At 49.9% G+C, this 17,268-nt stretch overlaps 2 long non-coding RNA genes across 2 annotated transcripts; both read right to left on the reverse strand.

The window, feature by feature from the left end:
- Positions 1-3,598: 3,598 nt before the first annotated feature.
- Positions 3,599-5,295, reverse strand: LOC141938122 (uncharacterized). Its single transcript, XR_012627169.1, has 2 exons — positions 4,813-5,295; positions 3,599-4,689 (listed from the first exon to the last, which is right to left on the reverse strand). It is a non-coding gene; the product is annotated as an uncharacterized LOC141938122 (long non-coding RNA).
- A 772-nt stretch (positions 5,296-6,067) lies between these two features.
- On the reverse strand, positions 6,068-17,176 carry LOC141937708 (uncharacterized). Its single transcript, XR_012627035.1, has 3 exons — positions 16,842-17,176; positions 14,251-14,357; positions 6,068-6,530 (listed from the first exon to the last, which is right to left on the reverse strand). It is a non-coding gene; the product is annotated as an uncharacterized LOC141937708 (long non-coding RNA).
- Between the last annotated feature and the right edge of the window lie 92 nt (positions 17,177-17,268).

Here is a 17,268-nt window from a genome sequence, read left to right on the forward strand (position 1 = left end):
TTCATTGGATTACACAATACAAACATCCATATGCATGAGTAAGGCTGGGTTAGTTCTAGAGGCTGGTGTCAGCAGTTTATGTTATCTTTGCACCTGCGCATTCCCGCCTGGGGGGCGTCTTTGGGGGTCTTTTGGACAAAGGCTTACAGTCCTCCTCACCCTGTACTTTTCTTCAGAGCATGCGCAGATTCTCTTACATAACAAGAGTGTTTTCAGCCGGTTTACTCATTCTATCTTATCTAAAAGTACCAGTGGAACTTTTACCATCCATATATGGCTACCTTTATTCATTACCAAGACTAAACAGACTAAACTAGTTAGAGCACATCTGCTTTCCAAGGACAAGAAATATTTTTGCCGAACATAGTAATTCTTGGTAGGTTTCCACAGAAAACTGCTTTGTTTTGATGAACACAGTAGCAGTAGCCCTTGGTAAGGGCAAGCAGGATTATTAAGCAATATTCAGAAATCATTGTAAGTTGCTATAAGTAAATAAGTTGCAAAGCAGGTAATCATTTCCTTGTATCAAAACAACAGCTCACAAACCATTTCATGGAACACTCTGAAACAAACTGTTATGTTTACAGTCATTTCGCAGACATTAAAGCTCCCACCAGCCCGAAGAGGTCTGTTTCAGCTGTAGTACCAGCTGGGGGACTGGAGGAACAGTGATCAAGTGGCAAGCCCTAAGCTACAAAGCAGAACTATGTCGGAGGGAAACTGACTCCACCAAAGAGCTTCACTTCTACAGTCTTACGCAAGCCACTAAAACACATGTCCTGTCTTGCCTCCTAAAATTTCATACTGAGAAAATGGGAGCTATGCTAATTTTGTAGTATTTCTGCCCAATTTTCTTTGGAATATTGGATATATTTACAGATTTGTAAATGCTGAAGCTGGGAGGAACTTCTGCCAAGCTCCTGCCTGGTCTTCTGCATAACAAAGGTCAGAGCATCCCATCTATCAGCCTTTCGTAAGATGCAAAATTAGCAAAGATTCCACATAACTATGTCTCCATCTCCAGCCACTGAACATCCATCCATCCTACTCATCATCCCAAACTGTGATGAGCTTATTTCCATGAGCAGCTGAGTCAGTGGTCATGCTTGCCCTGCCCACCTTTGGTTTTGCCTCAGTTCCCACAGATCTGCTGACTTCATGCTTCCTGAGCAATCATCCAGCTTCTGGGGCAAAAATGATCACCTCTTATCAGTTCTTATCACTGGTGAAGTCACAAAGTCATTTGCAAGGCATGCATGGCATCTGGCGTACACTATAGAGCCACAAAGTATCGGGCTTATACAATGGAGCTGGTGATCTGTGGTCCTTGTGCTTCATAAGAAACACCTGGTTTCACCCAGTCCACATTTCCCCCTTGTTGAGGCTTATCCAAGGAGTTTGTCAATACAACTGCAAGGGAGTGGGAGGTTGCATCCTTCGATACACTCCTGCTTCCTTGGGTGACATTCCTTAGACTAATTACAAAGGCCACAGCTGGTCCTTGATGAATGTTCCAGGCATTACTGACACCACCCCGTGACTCAAAGCACACACACAAGCAAGCTTTGAGAAAACCATTTGACATTTCAGTCCCTCACAAAGGCATTAGTCAATAGGACCCCCTGAGAAACTGCCCTCAGGGACAAGCGAGTGGAACAGAGCTGGCAGATCTTTAGGGGCGCTTTCCATAGAGCAAAAGAGTTCTCCATCCCCATGAGTAAGAAATCAGGAAAGGAAGGCAAGAGACCGGCATGGCTGAGTCAAGGCCTCATGGTCAAACCAAAGGGCAAGAAGGAAATGCACAGGCAGCGGAAGCAGGGACAGGTATCCTGGGAAGAGCATAGGGACATTGCTGGTTGTGTAGGGATGGGGTCAGGAAGGCCAAGGCACAGCTGGAGCTGAACTTGACAAGGGATGCGAAGAACAATAGGGAGGGCCTCTGTAGGTATGTCAGCCAGAAAAGAAAGGGCAAAGAAACTGTACACCCCATCAGTGAACACAACTGACAAACTGGTAACAATGGATGAGGAGAAGGCTGAGGTACTCAATAACATTTTGCCTCAGTCTTCATGGGCAATCTCTCCTCCCATACCTCTCAAGTGGATGGACCTCAAGACAGGGACTAGGGGAGCAAAGTCCCTCCCACGGTAAAAGAAGATCAGGTCTGAGACTGCCTGAGGAACCTGAACATACAGAAGTTTAGGGGACCTGACAAGATGCATCCCAGAATCCTGAGGGAATTGATTGATGTAGTTGCCAAGCCACTCTCCATCATATTTAAAAAGTCACGTCAGTCAGGTGAAGTCCCTGGTGACTGGAAAAAGGGAAACATTGCACCCATTTTTACAAAGGGTAGGCAGGAGCCCCCTGGGAACTACTGACCTGTCAGCCTTAGAAGATCACGGAACAGATCCTTAGAGAATCTATGCTAAGGCACATGGAGCACGTGGAGGTGATCTGAGACAGCCAGCATGGCTTCACCAAGGGCAAGTCCTGCCCAACCAACCTTGTGGCCTACTCTGATGGTGTGACTACATCATTGGGCCATGGAAGAGCTATGGATGTCATCTATCTGGACTTCTGTAAGGCCTTTGTCATGGTCCCCCACAACATCCTTCTCTCTAAATGGGGGAGAGATGGACTTGATGGATGGACTGTTCAGTGTATAAGAAATTAACTGGATGGCTGTGTCCAGAGAGTAATGGTCAACAGCTCAATGTCCAGGTAGAGATCTGTGATGAGTGGTGTACCTCAGGGGTCTGTACTGGGATGAGTACTGTTTAGTATCTTCATCAGTGACACAGACAGTGGGATCGAGGCACCCTCAGCAGATTTGCATCAAGCTGAGTGGTGCATATGACATGCCCAAGGGAAGGGATGTGCCATCCAGAGAGACCTGGACCAGCTTGAGAAGTGGGCCCATGTGAACCTCATGAGGTTCAACAAGGCAAAGTGCAAGGTCCTGCACGCGGGTTGGGGCTCCCCAGGTATCAATATCAGCTGAGGGATGAAGGGATTGAGAGCAGCCCTGGGGAGAAGGTGGATGAAAAGCTGGACATGAGCCAGCAATGGGTGCTCGCAGCCCAGAAAGCCAACCGTACCCTGGCCTGCATCAAGAGAAGTGTGGCCAGCAGGTTGAGGGAGGGGATTCTCCCTCTCTACTCTACTCTCCTGAGACCCCACCTGCAGTGCTGTGTCCAGCTCTGGAGTCCTCAGCTCCGGAAAGACCTGGACCTGTTGGAGCGGGTCCAGAGGAGGCCACAGAAATGATCAGGGGGCTGGAGCACCTCCTCTATGAGAGGCTGAGAGAGCTGGGGTTGTTTGTATTGTTAGTAAAGGTGAAGACTTTTTCTGTTGTCTTCAAGCCTTTATTTCCTTGTACTGTCTAATAATTAGACCTAGACTACTGAGAGCCTGCTGGTCTCCTTGCCGGCTCTGAACTGTAACAGGCCAGAACAAGCCCCCCCCACATGTCATTCATGGCTGCAGGCCTTGGTTTTGGAAACCAAAGACAAGACTAGACTGCGAATTTCTTCCCAGAAAACCCACCCACACATGTGGAAAGCAACACCACCTGCTTTGTTAGTAATACTGAGACTTTTTCTGCAGTTTTGATGCCTTTATTTCTTTTATTGTACAGTAATTAGAGTTACGGGGCTGGGATCTCTTGGGGACCATCCTGAGCCCCAGCTGCCGGCCCGACACTCCCAGGGTCACTGGTGGTGGCAGGGGGGCTTCTTGCAGGGCTGGGAGGGGTCTTCAGGGCTGCCACCCTCCTCTTTGGGGCTCACTGGGGCCCCCCAGGGCACCATTGGCTGCCCCAGCTCGGAGTGGAGGGCCCAGGCACAGCCTCCTCTGGGTCCTCCTGCAGCTCTTTTTGCTCCCCATAGGTGGGAATGGTGTAACTGGGGGGGTTGCTGGGCCCCCCTGAAGAGCTGGGCTGGGGGCAGGAGACTCCCCTTGGGAGGCAGCAGGGCGGGGAGCAGCCTTGGCGCTGCCCTCCCACCCCCCGGCAGCACGGGCGTCCCGTGGTCTATCTGACGTCCAGCCTCCCCGCTGCACCGGCACACGACGGTGTGCACAAGCTGATGGACAAAGCTCCTCACGTGCCTGCCTGGGGTGTCCCACAGCAGCTGGATCAGAGCCTCCTTATCCGGGCCAAAGTAGTGCAGGCTAGATAAGACGAGGCTCTGCACTGCTGCTGCTTCCTGGGCATCCTTGAAGAGCTGCCCCAGCACCTGATGCAGTCAGGGCAGCAAGGGATGGAGGGCTGCGGGCCAGTCGCAGAAGACGGATGCCCAGACGTAGGCACAGAAGCCGCCCACCGGAGCCACGGACAGCTGGGCGCGGCTGGGTGTCCGCGAGCTCCTCCTGTCAGGCGGACGATAAGTGATGGTGCTTCAGGTGGTGTGATGACTCCTCAAAGCTGTCATCTGCCCACACTGAGTGCAAGATGGATCTCACCTTCCTCTTGCAGAGGGGGCACTCGGGCTTGCTCTCAGCCCACCGCACGATGCACGGGCAGCAGAATTGGTGGAGGCATGGCAATACGTAGCTGGGCTTCTCCCAGCTGTCCAGGCATACTGGAGAGCAGTTCTCCAGCTCCGTGGCCATGCTCTCCACATGCTGCGGTGGGCTGGGGGGAGCTGGGGATGTCGAGCTGCTCCTGCTCACTGCACACTAGTCACACTAGAAAAGGAAAAAAAGACCACAGTCATTTGCTGCTCCAGGGAGGGGTGGAAGAAATGTCCAGGCCCCTCAAGAAGGAAACCCTCCCAGCTCCCCCAGGTGACAGTTCCCTGCACAGCTCACCTCTGCTGCTGTAAGCGCGCCTCCTGGGTGCCACGGCTGCTTGAACCAGGCAGGGCCGGGGAAAATCCTTCAATGGCTCTGGGGTCGGGCACTGACCTCACTTGCAGTGAGGAACTCCCGCCGCACCAGCAAAAGCCTCGCTCAACACTCCAACCTCGCATACTCGCTCAGCTGGAGCGCGGGCACGAGCCTGCTGGGTGAGACTTGGTGCCCGGATTCGAGCAGCGAGGGACGCGTGGTCACCATCCATCGCTTGGGAATGTCGCAGTCCATCCCTCGGTGACATCAGAACCCATCGCTCGGTGTCCGAGGGGGGCGGGGGGACGCAGCGCCAAACAGCCCCAGCGCCTCCGCCTGCCGTGAGCCACCTGCGCGGCTCAGCGGAGCAGGCGGAGCCTTTTCCCCGCCAGACCCCCGCCGGGTCCGCGCCCCGCCGGCCGCACCGCCCCGGGACCGCCAACAAAATGGCCGCCCCGCGCCGCTCCTCAGGCGGGGCTCGCGCGCCCGCAGCCGCCGGGCCGGCCGCCAGGGGGCAGCTGCGCCCGCCCCGCCCCTCGTCCGCGGCCGCTGCGCGCGGGGCCGACACGACCCGCCGGGGGCTCCGCGGGGTCCCCCCGCCCGGCACCGCCCGCGTCCCCCAGACACCGCGCGTGCCCCGAACCCCTGCGGCGCCCGGCCAGGCCGCGGCCGGGGCAGCGCCTGGAGGGACTCGCCGCTCCCCGCCCCCGAGGCCGCATCCGGCTCCCCCGAGCGCGGCGCGGCCCGGCGGGATGCGGCAGGAGCGGGGGCCGTGCCGCCCTCCCGAGGGCCGCTCTGGTGCACTGGGGACAGCGCTCGGCCAAGTGCCGGGGCCTGGTGTCCCCGCGGCCCGTGCCAGGTGCTGCTCGAGCCACAGGAGGCCGCGGGCCTGCAGTGACAGACCACTTCGGCAGGCCCTGGGCTCTCGTCTCCTGGTGCCGCCAGCCCTTCTTCCCACTCCCCGCTGCTCGGCCCACAGCCCGTGTGCGATGGAGGCCTGTGCCGGGGGGAGCGGGGCGAGCGGGCAGCCACCGATGGCCGGGCTCCTTCGTCTCTGTCCTCTCCCATGCAGCAGCGACCGAGAGCCACAGTGAGCTGCTGCTTCCCCTGAGAAAGGCAAGTTCTTCTGCCTCTCATGGGGGGCTCTGTGCCCCACGTGCCTCCAGGTCTTGAGGTGACCCATGGGAAGGAGCATCCAAAAGACACGGGCAGGACCTGACTGCCTGGCACCAGCAAATGCACATGGAGAAACATTTATGTGGGGAAGACTGAGCTCTGGAGACTCTTCGAGGCCACCAGCTGACCCGGCAGTGCTCTTTCTGGTGCTGGCCTCCCTGGCCCGATCTCCAGGGCTCTGCCCATGGATGGACATCTTTCCATTCTGGGAGGGTGGGGGAAGGCAGCACCCTTGGACGACAGTGCCTGTAGCTCTGGGAAAAAAATGAAACCAAGGCCAAAGCCCTGAGCTGGGAAAAAGTCAAATCCCTGGAGGAGCTACTGAGCCCGTGCAGCCTCCCCACAGCCTGCTTTTGTCTCCCCAAATACACGATCATCGGGGCTCTGCAGGCGAAGGAGGGGCTGAGAGTCATCAGCCACCACTGGGGCTCTTCTCTCCTGCTGCAAGGCGGGCTGGAGAAGGGGATCCCACCGTGCCGGGAGATGGTGCACTGCAAGCCCTGAGGAGCCTCTGCCACGGTGTTCTGCAGGGAGAGGACAACAGCATCCTGTTAGCATCCCTGTTTAAGCAGTACCATGCAGTCACCTACAGAGCTGATACAGGCATAAGTCACTAGTTCAGATACTATCAGAAGTCAGGGAAATCTCTGGACCTGGTGCTTGAATAGTATCTAGTGGGTAATGGGAGCACGTGCAAATGAGAAGCTTTGAAATTCAGAAGGGAATTTGTGCTTTTGCACATTTCTGTGTAAGAAAGAAGGTTGGCTTTTAATGTTTAAAATGAAGTTTTTTACACAGTAATTCCAGCAAGAGACGGCTGAGAGATGCTGGGGTTAATGGCCCACGGTAAAGCTGATAAAGGGTTATCAGCTTTCTCATCTTGCCATTAATCTGCAGGAGCTTGTCTGATTAACAAAAGAAGCCCTGCAATTCAATATCACTACAGAGATATTGCCAGACTCCATTTCAGATGGCTGATAGCAGTAGGCATTTTAGCAAAGCCTGTTAATTAGTTCAGTCTTGTTAAATAATATGTATCTTTAATTTGAACCTGGTCAAGAGATGATTTTTACTTTAGTACTTGCAATAACATGATGGTAGGCCCTAAGCCCACCATGTTCCTTGTGGTTCTGGCATGCTAGCCCATTCAGAAGGATACCCCTTGCAGGAACTGGTGTGCATTAAGCTAATTGAAGAATAGACAAATGAGCAATAATGTGTCACACACACGTGTACCATCTTGTAACAGAACATTTGGGCGACTAGTATGACTGAGCTGGAATTAGACAGTGCTTTAGTAACGTCCCTATATTTCTCTCTTGCTGGCTGTCTTGCTCCCACTCTGCAGGAAAAGAAGGCTGCAAATGACTCTGGCAGGGTGTCGTCAGAAGCTGTGAAGCACATGGGACCCCTTCTTTCATGCCAAGACAGCACTGAATGCCCTGTGATTTACTGTTTTACTTTAAAGGCAGTCTTCTTGAGCTGTTCTGCTGTGTATTTTTAAGTCCCTGTATTGCTATTCCTGTAAGATTTGTGTGGCACTGGTATTAAATATCTGGCAAAGATAATCAGTCACTAACTCAATGAATGAATGAATGAATGAATGAATTCACTAAATGGTCACTGTAGCTGATAGGGTGAATATTAAGTCTTCTGTATGAAAGTCTTTGCATTTTGTGCAGAAAACTTGAGCAGCAAAGTCAGGTGTAAAACTGTACACGTCAAAGCAACTCCACAACATCTCAGTGGATGTTATGTTGGTCTAGTTACATTGCTCGGTAGGATCAGTAAACTCTGGGGTAGAGAGCTCTTGATGTGCAACCCCGCTTGGACATCTGCATCAGTTCTGCATCACAGCTACAGCACGTCCACGTTACAGCTGCCTCATAGATGCATCACCTGGCAGTGAGTATCATGAAGCTTGAGGACTCCCCTGTTAAAGATGGGAAGACTGCAGAGAAAAGGCAGCTGTAGGCTAAGCACAGCAATTGCAGGCTACTGGTGGACTCAGGTCATCAACTAACACAATACACATGCAAAAAGTAATCCATTAAGCTAAATAAAGCACTGGGTCATTTTGTTCCTTGGGCTGAAAATGGTGTTCTCTGCTTCAGAGAACAATAGACGCATCACATTTTAGAAGGAAGCCTTTGTTTCAGGATTAATGTTCACACCTGTGATCACACATCAGGAGGTCTAAAGACCAGCTAGAAATTAATCTGGCTTCAGCCAGATATATACTATAAGTATGTCAACTGCAAAAGAAAGACCAGGGAGAGCCTCCATCCTCTGCTAAACGTGGGAGGAAACATGGTAACAAGTGATGAGGAAAAGGCTGAGGTGCTTAATGCCTTATTTGCCTCAGTCATTAATAACAAGACTAGTTGTACTGAGGGAATCCAGCCTCCTCAGCCAGAAGACAGAGACTGGGAGAACGACCCCCCCACATTCCAGGAGGAGACAGTGACCTACTGCATCACATAGACACACACAAGTCTATGGGACCGGGTGGGATACACCTGAGGGTGCTGAAGGAGCTGGCTGGGGTGCTCGCCAAGCTGCTTTCCATCATTTACCAGCAGTCCTGGCTGACCGGGGAGGTCCCGACAGATTGGAAATTGGCCAATGTGATGCCCATATGTAAGAAGGGTCAGAAGGAAGATCCGGGAAATTACAGGCCTGTCAGCTTGACTTCAGTGCCTGGGAAGCTGATGGAGCAGCTCATCCTGAACATATGCGGGGCAACCAGATGATCAGACCCAGTCAGCATGGGTTTATGAAAGGCAGGTCCTGCTTGACAAACCTGACATCCTTCTATGACAGGGTGACCTGCTTATTGGATGAGGGAAAGGCTGGGGATGTTGTTTACCTTCACTTTAGTAAGGCCTTTGACACCGTTTCCCACAGCATTCTCCTGGTGAAACTGGCTGCTCGTGGCTTGGATGGGCACACGCTTTGCTGAGTAAAAAAAACTGGCTGGATGGCCGGGCCCAAAGAGTTGTGGTGAACGGAGTTAAATCTGGTTGGCGGCCGGTCACGAGTGGTATCCCCCAGGGCTTGGTTTTGGGGCCACTCCTGTTTAACATCTTTATTGATGATCTAGACGAGGGGATCGAGTGCACCCTCAGTAAGTTTGCAGATGACACCAAGTTGCGTGGGAGTGTTGATGTGCTCGAGGGTAGGGAGGCTCTGCAGAGAGACCTGGACAGGCTGGAGCGATGGGCTAAGGCCAACTGGAGGAGTTTCAATAAGGCCAAATGCCGGGTGCTGCACTTGGGCCACAACAACTCCCAGCAGCGCTACAGGCTTGGGGAGGAGTGGCTGGAGAGCTGCCAGTCAGAGAGGGACCTGGGGGTGTTGATTGACAGCCGGCTGAACATGAGCCAGCAGTGTGCCCAGGTGGCCAAGGCGGCCAGTGGCATCCTGGCTTGTATCAGAAATAGCGTGGCCAGCAGGGACAGGGAAGTGATCTTGCCCCTGTACTCGGCACTGGTGAGGCCGCACCTCAATTCCTGTGTTCAGTTTTGGGCCCCTCACTACAAAAAGGACATTGAATGACTCGAGCGTGTCCAGAGAAGGGCAACGAAGCTGGTGAAGGGTCTGGAGCACATGTCGTACGAGGAGCGGCTGAGGGAACTGGGGTTGTTTAGTCTGGAGAAGAGGAGGCTGAGGGGAGACCTCATCGCCCTCTACAACTACCTGAAAGGAGGTTGCAGAGAGCTGGGGATGAGTCTCTTTAACCAAGTAATGAGCGATAAGACAAGAGGTAATGGCCTCAAGTTGCACCAGGGAAGGTTTAGACTAGATATTAGGAAGCATTTCTTTCCAGAATGGGTTGTTAGGCGTTGGAAGGGGCTACCCAGGGAGGTGGTGGAGTCCCCATCCCTGGAGGTGTTTAAGAGTAGCGCTGACATAGCGCTTAGGGATATGGTGTAGTTGGGAACAGTCAATGTTAGGTTAACGGTTGGACTGGATGATCTTCAAGGTCCTTTCCAACCTAGATGATTCTGTGACATGTGCATCAAAAGTAAGAAATGTCTTTCTGAGGGGTTCAACTAGACTACGGTGCAAACTGCTAGCAGTTCAACAGCTTGAAAGGTCTAGAGATCTTAGCCTAGTGCAGAGAAACTGTATCACTGTTTCACATCAGCTTTGTTTGAAGAGATTTGTTTCCAGTATCTGCCTGGAGCACAACAATGCTTCCTGCGGGAAGCAGTAAGTAAGGGAATATGTACTTTCACATGCATTGCCCGTAGGCTGCACTGCAGCTATGCTGACATGTCAGAGCTTCTGGGGGGACCAGGGCTTATCTGAGCATTAGAAAAGTAGACTTCTAGTCCTGCTAGACCATGTTTCTTGTTCTTTGCCCCTCTCCAGGGCCTCTCTGGTCTTTTATGACTGACCAAGCTGTGACACCTTGGTAGTACTGACTTATAGCACCTGTGGACTTGAACATTTTCAAAGCTGGAGCTATGAAAGAAGCTGGCATAACCTTAAATGCCAGCAGGACTGAGACTTGCCTCCAGGTTCTTCTACACATGTCCCTTTAAATATTTATTACTCTTTCAACCATTGCTTTTGTTCAGTTTAAATCCTAAACTCTGGATATGGACTCCCTGTGCTGCTCAGGGCTGGAGAGAAGCTTTCACAGGGCTCTGTCTTCACTGGAGCATCCAGCGACCTATTTCTATTTCCTCAGGCTCACGTGTAGAGACTGCAGCAGAGATGTCTCACTGGGGATCCACTACTGCCACAGCAGGAGTCCTGCTCATAGAGCCAAAGCTTCTCCTGAGCCAGGGAAGATTCCTCTGACCTAGCCAGGGACAGGAAGGAGGTGACTACTGATCTCAATAATCAGATTAGAACACTGTGGAGAGGGAAGAATTAGAGACGTCTGATTCGGCTAACAAAACTTCATGCTTTCTCCTCTCCTACTGGCAAGTGGTGGCAGATGTGCTTCCTGCTGTCTTCCAGGGGCCCTACAATGGTCAGAAACTGTAGCCTGAAGACAGCTCTGCTAACAGGAGTGCTTATGTACGACAGGGACTCCGAACAGGAAAGAGAAGAGAGGAAGTGGTGAAGGTCCACTACTAAATTTATTGTATTAATCCTATTCCTGCTGGTGATATATGCATAATCAATTAAGTTAATTATTTTGCTGATGCCATTGTTATGAACTCCATGTAGGGGAACAGACATGCAGCTGGATTGCTTGTTTGCTTTATTTTTTTTTTCCCTTTCATCTTTTCTTAATGACAGCATGGGTTGGATTTCCAAACCCTCTCAGCACTGGCCTAACTGCGCTCTCTGACAACTGCAATCAAATTCTTATTTGTCTAACTGCTAACACGTCTACCAGAGAGGTGCTGACTGACTGCAGCAGGAACAGAATTGAAGTAGTTCAGGCTCCCCTAAAAATACCACTCTAAGAGATTACTGTAGGAAAATACTGTGATTCTTGGTCTGAAAGGCCAATAAATGTGACTTATTAGGGCCAATCTCAACAGATGAGGAACCTGAGTAAGGGAAGGAAACAGCTTTTTTGGTTATGTGGCAACTATAGGGGAGCAACCAGGACCTAATTTTCCTGAGCCCAAGCAGGCTGGTTGAACCTCAGCCTCACTGTTTAAAGTTACACCAAATGCCATTCTGTTGATGTCTTTGATTTCTCCCAAGACATCTCATCCTGCTTCAAAGCCCTTGACTATTTGAGAACTATTGACGGTAAGCAACAAGAACACCATCCCTCTCCAGAAAAGATGATGTGGTGAGCTGTAGCAATTTGTGAATATGCCCTGCCTCAGCTCTGCCTAAGCCTTTAGCATTGGCTCAACTCCTTTTCTCTCGATGGTGATGACAGTGGACTCCTGCTGAGCTCAGAATACTTAAGATAAATCTTCAGTTCTTTGGCAGCACGCATCCTATCCCACCCTCTTCTGATTTGTGTGTCAGTAGACATGGACCCAGTCTTCACGGAGGGACTGGAAAACATCTGTCTCTATGGGTACCAGCAAAATGTCACTCCTTTACTGCAGCTGATGCACCACTGATTGCCTAAAGCAATTGCGGAGGTCAAAACTGCTGAGGTGTTTGCAGATCTCAATGCAGAGCTGGGCTCAAAGAGAACAAAACATGATTTCAATGATGAATTGAAAGGAAAGCACTGACATAAAGAGAGCGATAGGCCTCTGTGTGTGCTCAGCACGGTGCGTGGAGCTCAAGGCAATCAGGGCCAGGTTCCGGCCATAGGAAATGTCGTTTCGTTGAGTTATAATGGCTGGCACAGGGCACTTTGCACCTGTTAGAAACCTAATCTTTAAGACCTTCCAGACATGTTCAGGGATGAAAATTCCAAGGACCATCAGGTAGGAAGACACCTTCTCTGCTTACAGAGGTAGACCCCATTACAGCCAGAAGGTAAGACTCAATGGAAGAAAGACTGCCAGCTGCTTGCTGTCTTCCTCGGGTCGTTTCCCATGTGCTGCTATCAGACAGGACACTGGCTTATGTGCAGCTTTGGTCTTGGTAGTACAGCTGCCAGTTTTTCCTTCTCCCTGTGCAAGTGCTTCACAGCGGTCCTTGGGCAACTAAGGCCAAGGTCTCAGGCACACTTACTCTCCTTAGTTCACGTGGCTTTGTACCAAAAGACAAGGCAATTGATTTACTTTTCATCTTCACCTTGGAAGCAAAGGCAATGGTATGCATAGAATCTGTGTCTGAAGCACATTTTCCTTCTTAGGAGATTGTGACACCTCTGCAGTTCTGAGACTGTCACATTCCAAAATGCAAAGAACAGAGGGATTTCAACCCCAGCTACAAAACACATCAGCAGCTTTGGGTTTTCTCTCTTTCCAACCCCCACCCCCCCATTTTATTTGATTCTTCCTTAAACCCAGAGGTGATGGCATTGAAGACAATGAGAAGACCCTGTAGAGAAATAGAGGAAAGAAGAATCCAGTATTTCCGTAATGAAAATTGAGCAGACTAATGTGAGGAGACTCTTATAGTCTTAATTTTGCTTCTGGGAAATCAACACACAGATTGTGTGTTGATTTCCCAGAAGAAAGCAGCAATTAATACTTCATGGTGTGGAAAATCCTTCCCTTCTGGTTGGTTCAAGACCTGCAGGCATTCAGACTCAACTCTCCCATTGCTATTTTCCTGGGAGATGGCCTACTGCAAGACCTAGCAAGGTTCAAAAACCAAGTGTGATTCTTTTTTCCCATTGCAACAGTCAGAGCTGTTTGAAGAAGACAAAAAAGAAAATCTAAAAGGAAATTTAACACCCCCAGTGCTCCTACCATTGGTTATATTGTCAAGGCCAGACAAAACTGTGATTTGGCTGCAGGTAAATGATTTGTTCAAACCTGACTTATGAGAGGTTCTAAGTCACTGCAGCTTTACCTGTTATTTGCTTGACAGGATTCTGGTAGAAGCAAACCAAAAAGAAAGAGAAGTGTCCAGAGGAAAACTGGAGGAAACAAACTTGGAAGACAGATTTTGACTCCTTTCAGGAGTATACTTGCAAGTTTTACTGCTGATTTCTTTCCATCTAAAATGTTGCACCAGGAATGCTGATACCATGAATACCCACAGCAGCCCTTCTAGTTGCTGTATATAAAATAGCAAAAAAACACGGGAAGCAGGAAACAGCAGCTGTAATCACATTATGGACAGCTGCATTTTCAACTAGCTTTGCACTTCAGACCAAAGAAGGTAGAGACAAATCTGTGATGGCACTCTCTGTGACTCTGAATTTATGCTGGTCATTGAGATGTTCATGAAGGAATTCACCATACCACTAGTCCTGCAGGCTCCTGAGAAGTGCCAGCCTGGCATCAGTGCACATGCACCCTGATTCCCAACTACCTGAAAGGACGTTGTAGTGAGGTGAGTGTCAGTCTCTTCTCCCAAGTAACAAGAGGAAATGGTCTCGAGGTGCACCAGGGGAGGTTTAGATTGGATATTAGGAGAAAATTTCTTCACTGAAAGGGTTGTCAACACTGGATCAGGCTACCCAGGGAAGTGGTGGAGTCACCATCCCTGGAGGTATTTAAAAGACTGTAGATGTGGCACTTAGAGACATGGTTTAGTGGTGGACTTGGCAGTGTTAGGTTAACAGTTGGACTCAATCTTAAAGGCCTTTTCCAACCTAAACAATTCTATGATTCTATGACTTTTAACACTAAGATGTAAAACTACTGATGTAACCCACTAGTGTAGATGAAAGATTATTACTCTTACCCATATCTGCTCTTACAGGCAAGGATGGGATAGGAAGGAGTGCTTCAGGGACTTCCTTGAGCTCCTTTCATTTCCTTCATGGAAGTAATTCACAAAAAAGGCAGGGTCTGAAATGAGAAATGCAAGGATTTGCCTCACTATGTATTAGGTTGGAATTGGGATGCTGAGATATCTTTTCCTTAGTATCTAGAAAACAAAATTTCTAATGGCATAGGAAATCCCAACATGTGGAAAGTTTAGAATGCCTTATTTTTAAACTGAGTAGCAAGATCTTGTTGTAACTGCTAGCACTTACATAAAGTGGAATTCTTTTCTGCTTGGGGAAGAAGGGTAGGGAGAAGGGAGCAAAGAGATTGTGGACAGCTGCCATATCTATTTCCATGTGCAAGAGACTGGGAAGAATTAAAGATGAAATTATTTTATTCCAAATGCCTGTACTAGTTGACTGGGCTCAAAACTGTACAGCGTTGAGATGCTTTCATGTAATGCAGTCATCATTTGGTGACACCCACTATTCATGAAGAACTTAATCCATTTCCAATGTAGTCTGTAAATTGTTGTGCAGTTATGACTGGTAGCAAAAGAATAAGAGGAAAGGAATGAAGCTGATTCCCTCTTCACTGGTGCTGCAGGCTGTATTCAGGCAACCCCAAAGCTGTTTGGGCTCCCCCAGTTAATGCTAAACACAGAGTCTCCCTTGAAATGTGAGGGTTAGCATTATCAGGGTCTTTTGTTTAAGGAGAACAATGGATTTTGTATTGTACCATGAAAGGGTATATCTTTTGAGGGACAGGAAGAACCTGCTGTCTGCCTGGTAATCCAGCATTTTAGGATGTCACTTCTTTAAACCCAGTATCAGCTTATCATTTGCTCAGAAACCAACCTATGTGGGAACCTGCAGCTGCTAACCTTGCCTCTGACTCCAGGAACACAGACCAGGCATTCAAATGCTTTCACTGCTGTTGCTGATGTCTATCCTACCCGCTGCACCATACCAGTGGCTGCAATTACTCAGCACTCCAGAATCTGTCACATCCAGGAATTTTGATTAGTCATTATCTTCTGAAGATTTGTGAGAAACCCCTTCAGACTAGTTCCCTTAAAATTGCTCTGCACATAACTCAGGGTTCCTTCACTGTACTTGGAATTTCGCAAGGCTTTTGATACTGTCTCTCACAGTATCCTTCTGGACAAAATGCCCAGCACACAGCAAGAGAAGTTCATAATATGTTGGGTGAGCAATTGGCTGACAGGTCCAACTCAAAGTTATAGTAAATGGGGTCACAACAGGTTTGTGTCCAGTCACCAGTGGGGTTCCCCAGGGCTCAGTTTTAGGGCCAGTGCTCTTATGTTTTTATAAATGAGCTGAATGCAAGAATCAAATGTACATTAGCTAAATTTCCCAATGATACTATATTAGGAGGAGCTGTGCACTCCCTTGAGGGTAGAGAGGCCTTGCAGAGAGGTATGGATAGACTAGAGAGATGGGCAGTCACCAACTCTATGAAATTTAACAAGAGCAAGTGCAGGATTCTCCACCTGGGATACCGTAATCCTGGTTATACATACAAATTGGGGGATGCGAGGCTGGAGAGCAGCTCTGTGGAAAGAGATCTGGGGGTCTGAGTTTATGGCAAGTTGAATTGGAGTCAACAGTGTGCCCTCAGAGCCCAAAGGGCCAACTGTGCCCTGGGGTGCATCAAGCACAGCATAGGAGGCCGGTGGAGGGAGGTGACAGTCCCACTCTACACTGCACTGGTGCAGCCCCATCTGGAGTACTGTACAGTTTTGGGTGCCTCAGCATAAGAAGGTGTCACAGATGGAGTCATTCACTTCACTCGGAAAAGAGAAGCAACACTATACCGTATTGATATAACAAAGTTCAATGATAAATGCAACAGTGGTTTAACAAGACTCGATGGCAAGGTACACTTGGTATTTACTACATAGGGGACAGTGTCAGACAAAACTGTCAGGAGACCCTCCTGTTGAGTCATGAGGTTCATAAAGGACTCCTCTGCATTTTAAACTTCTTCGCAGAGAGGAGTCTGGGTGCAGTTGGATCCAGACTTAGTCCCAGACTTGGTTAGCAGTTTATGTCTAAAGGACTATATATGTGCACAATCAATCCTTTATATCACTTGGTTACGATTTCAAAGTTTAGCATGCTATTAATCACTTACCAAAAATCTGTTGTGCCAAGGCATCTCTCCATCTCGAGGAGCAACCTTGAGAGGTGTCTCTACATGAGGGGAGATGCTGGCGTGCAGCCCGCTGCCATGCAGAAAGCTCAACGAGCCCTGGGCTGTTCACTATTTATAAAGTAAGATGGATGACTTACAGGCACATTTGCATACCAGCTAGACATCTGGCTCACCGTTCCAGACAGCCCTTGGCTACCGTCTTGCCATAATGTCCCCTAAAGTCCAGAGTAAGCTGCATGCAGCCATCATAACCCCCACTGGTGGTTATGGCTTAAGCAGAAGGGGTGGGGGGGGGGGGGGCACACTGCCACAGGGCATCGAACTACTCGAGTGTGTCCAGAAGAGGGCGCGACCAAGATGACAAAAGGCCTCAAGGGCAAGACTTACAAGGATCAGCTGAGGTCCCTTGGCTTGTTCATCTTAGAGAAGGCTGAGGGGCGCCCTCATGGCAGTCTACACCTTCCTCATGGGGGGCAGCGGAGCGGGAGCTGCTGATCTCCTCTCTCTGGTGACCAGCGACAGGACACGAGGAAACAGAACAAAGCTGCGTCAGGGGAAGTTCAGGTTGGACGCCGGGAAAAGGCTCTTCACCGAGGGTGGTCGGTCCCTGGAACAGGCTCCCAGGGAAGCGGTCATGGCATCAAATCTGTCAGAGTTCAAGGAGCGTCTGCACGATGCTCTTAGTCATGTGTTTAGCTTCAGGGCTCCTGCGAGGAGCAGGGAGTTGAACTCAGTGATCTTCGTGCGTCCCTTCCAACTCGAGAAATTCTGCGATTCCATGAAGATTTAGTCGCGGCCTTCCGAGCAGCGACGG

Source organism: Strix uralensis, chromosome Z (assembly GCF_047716275.1).
Source record: "Strix uralensis isolate ZFMK-TIS-50842 chromosome Z, bStrUra1, whole genome shotgun sequence".
Taxonomy (NCBI): Eukaryota; Metazoa; Chordata; class Aves; order Strigiformes; family Strigidae; genus Strix; species Strix uralensis.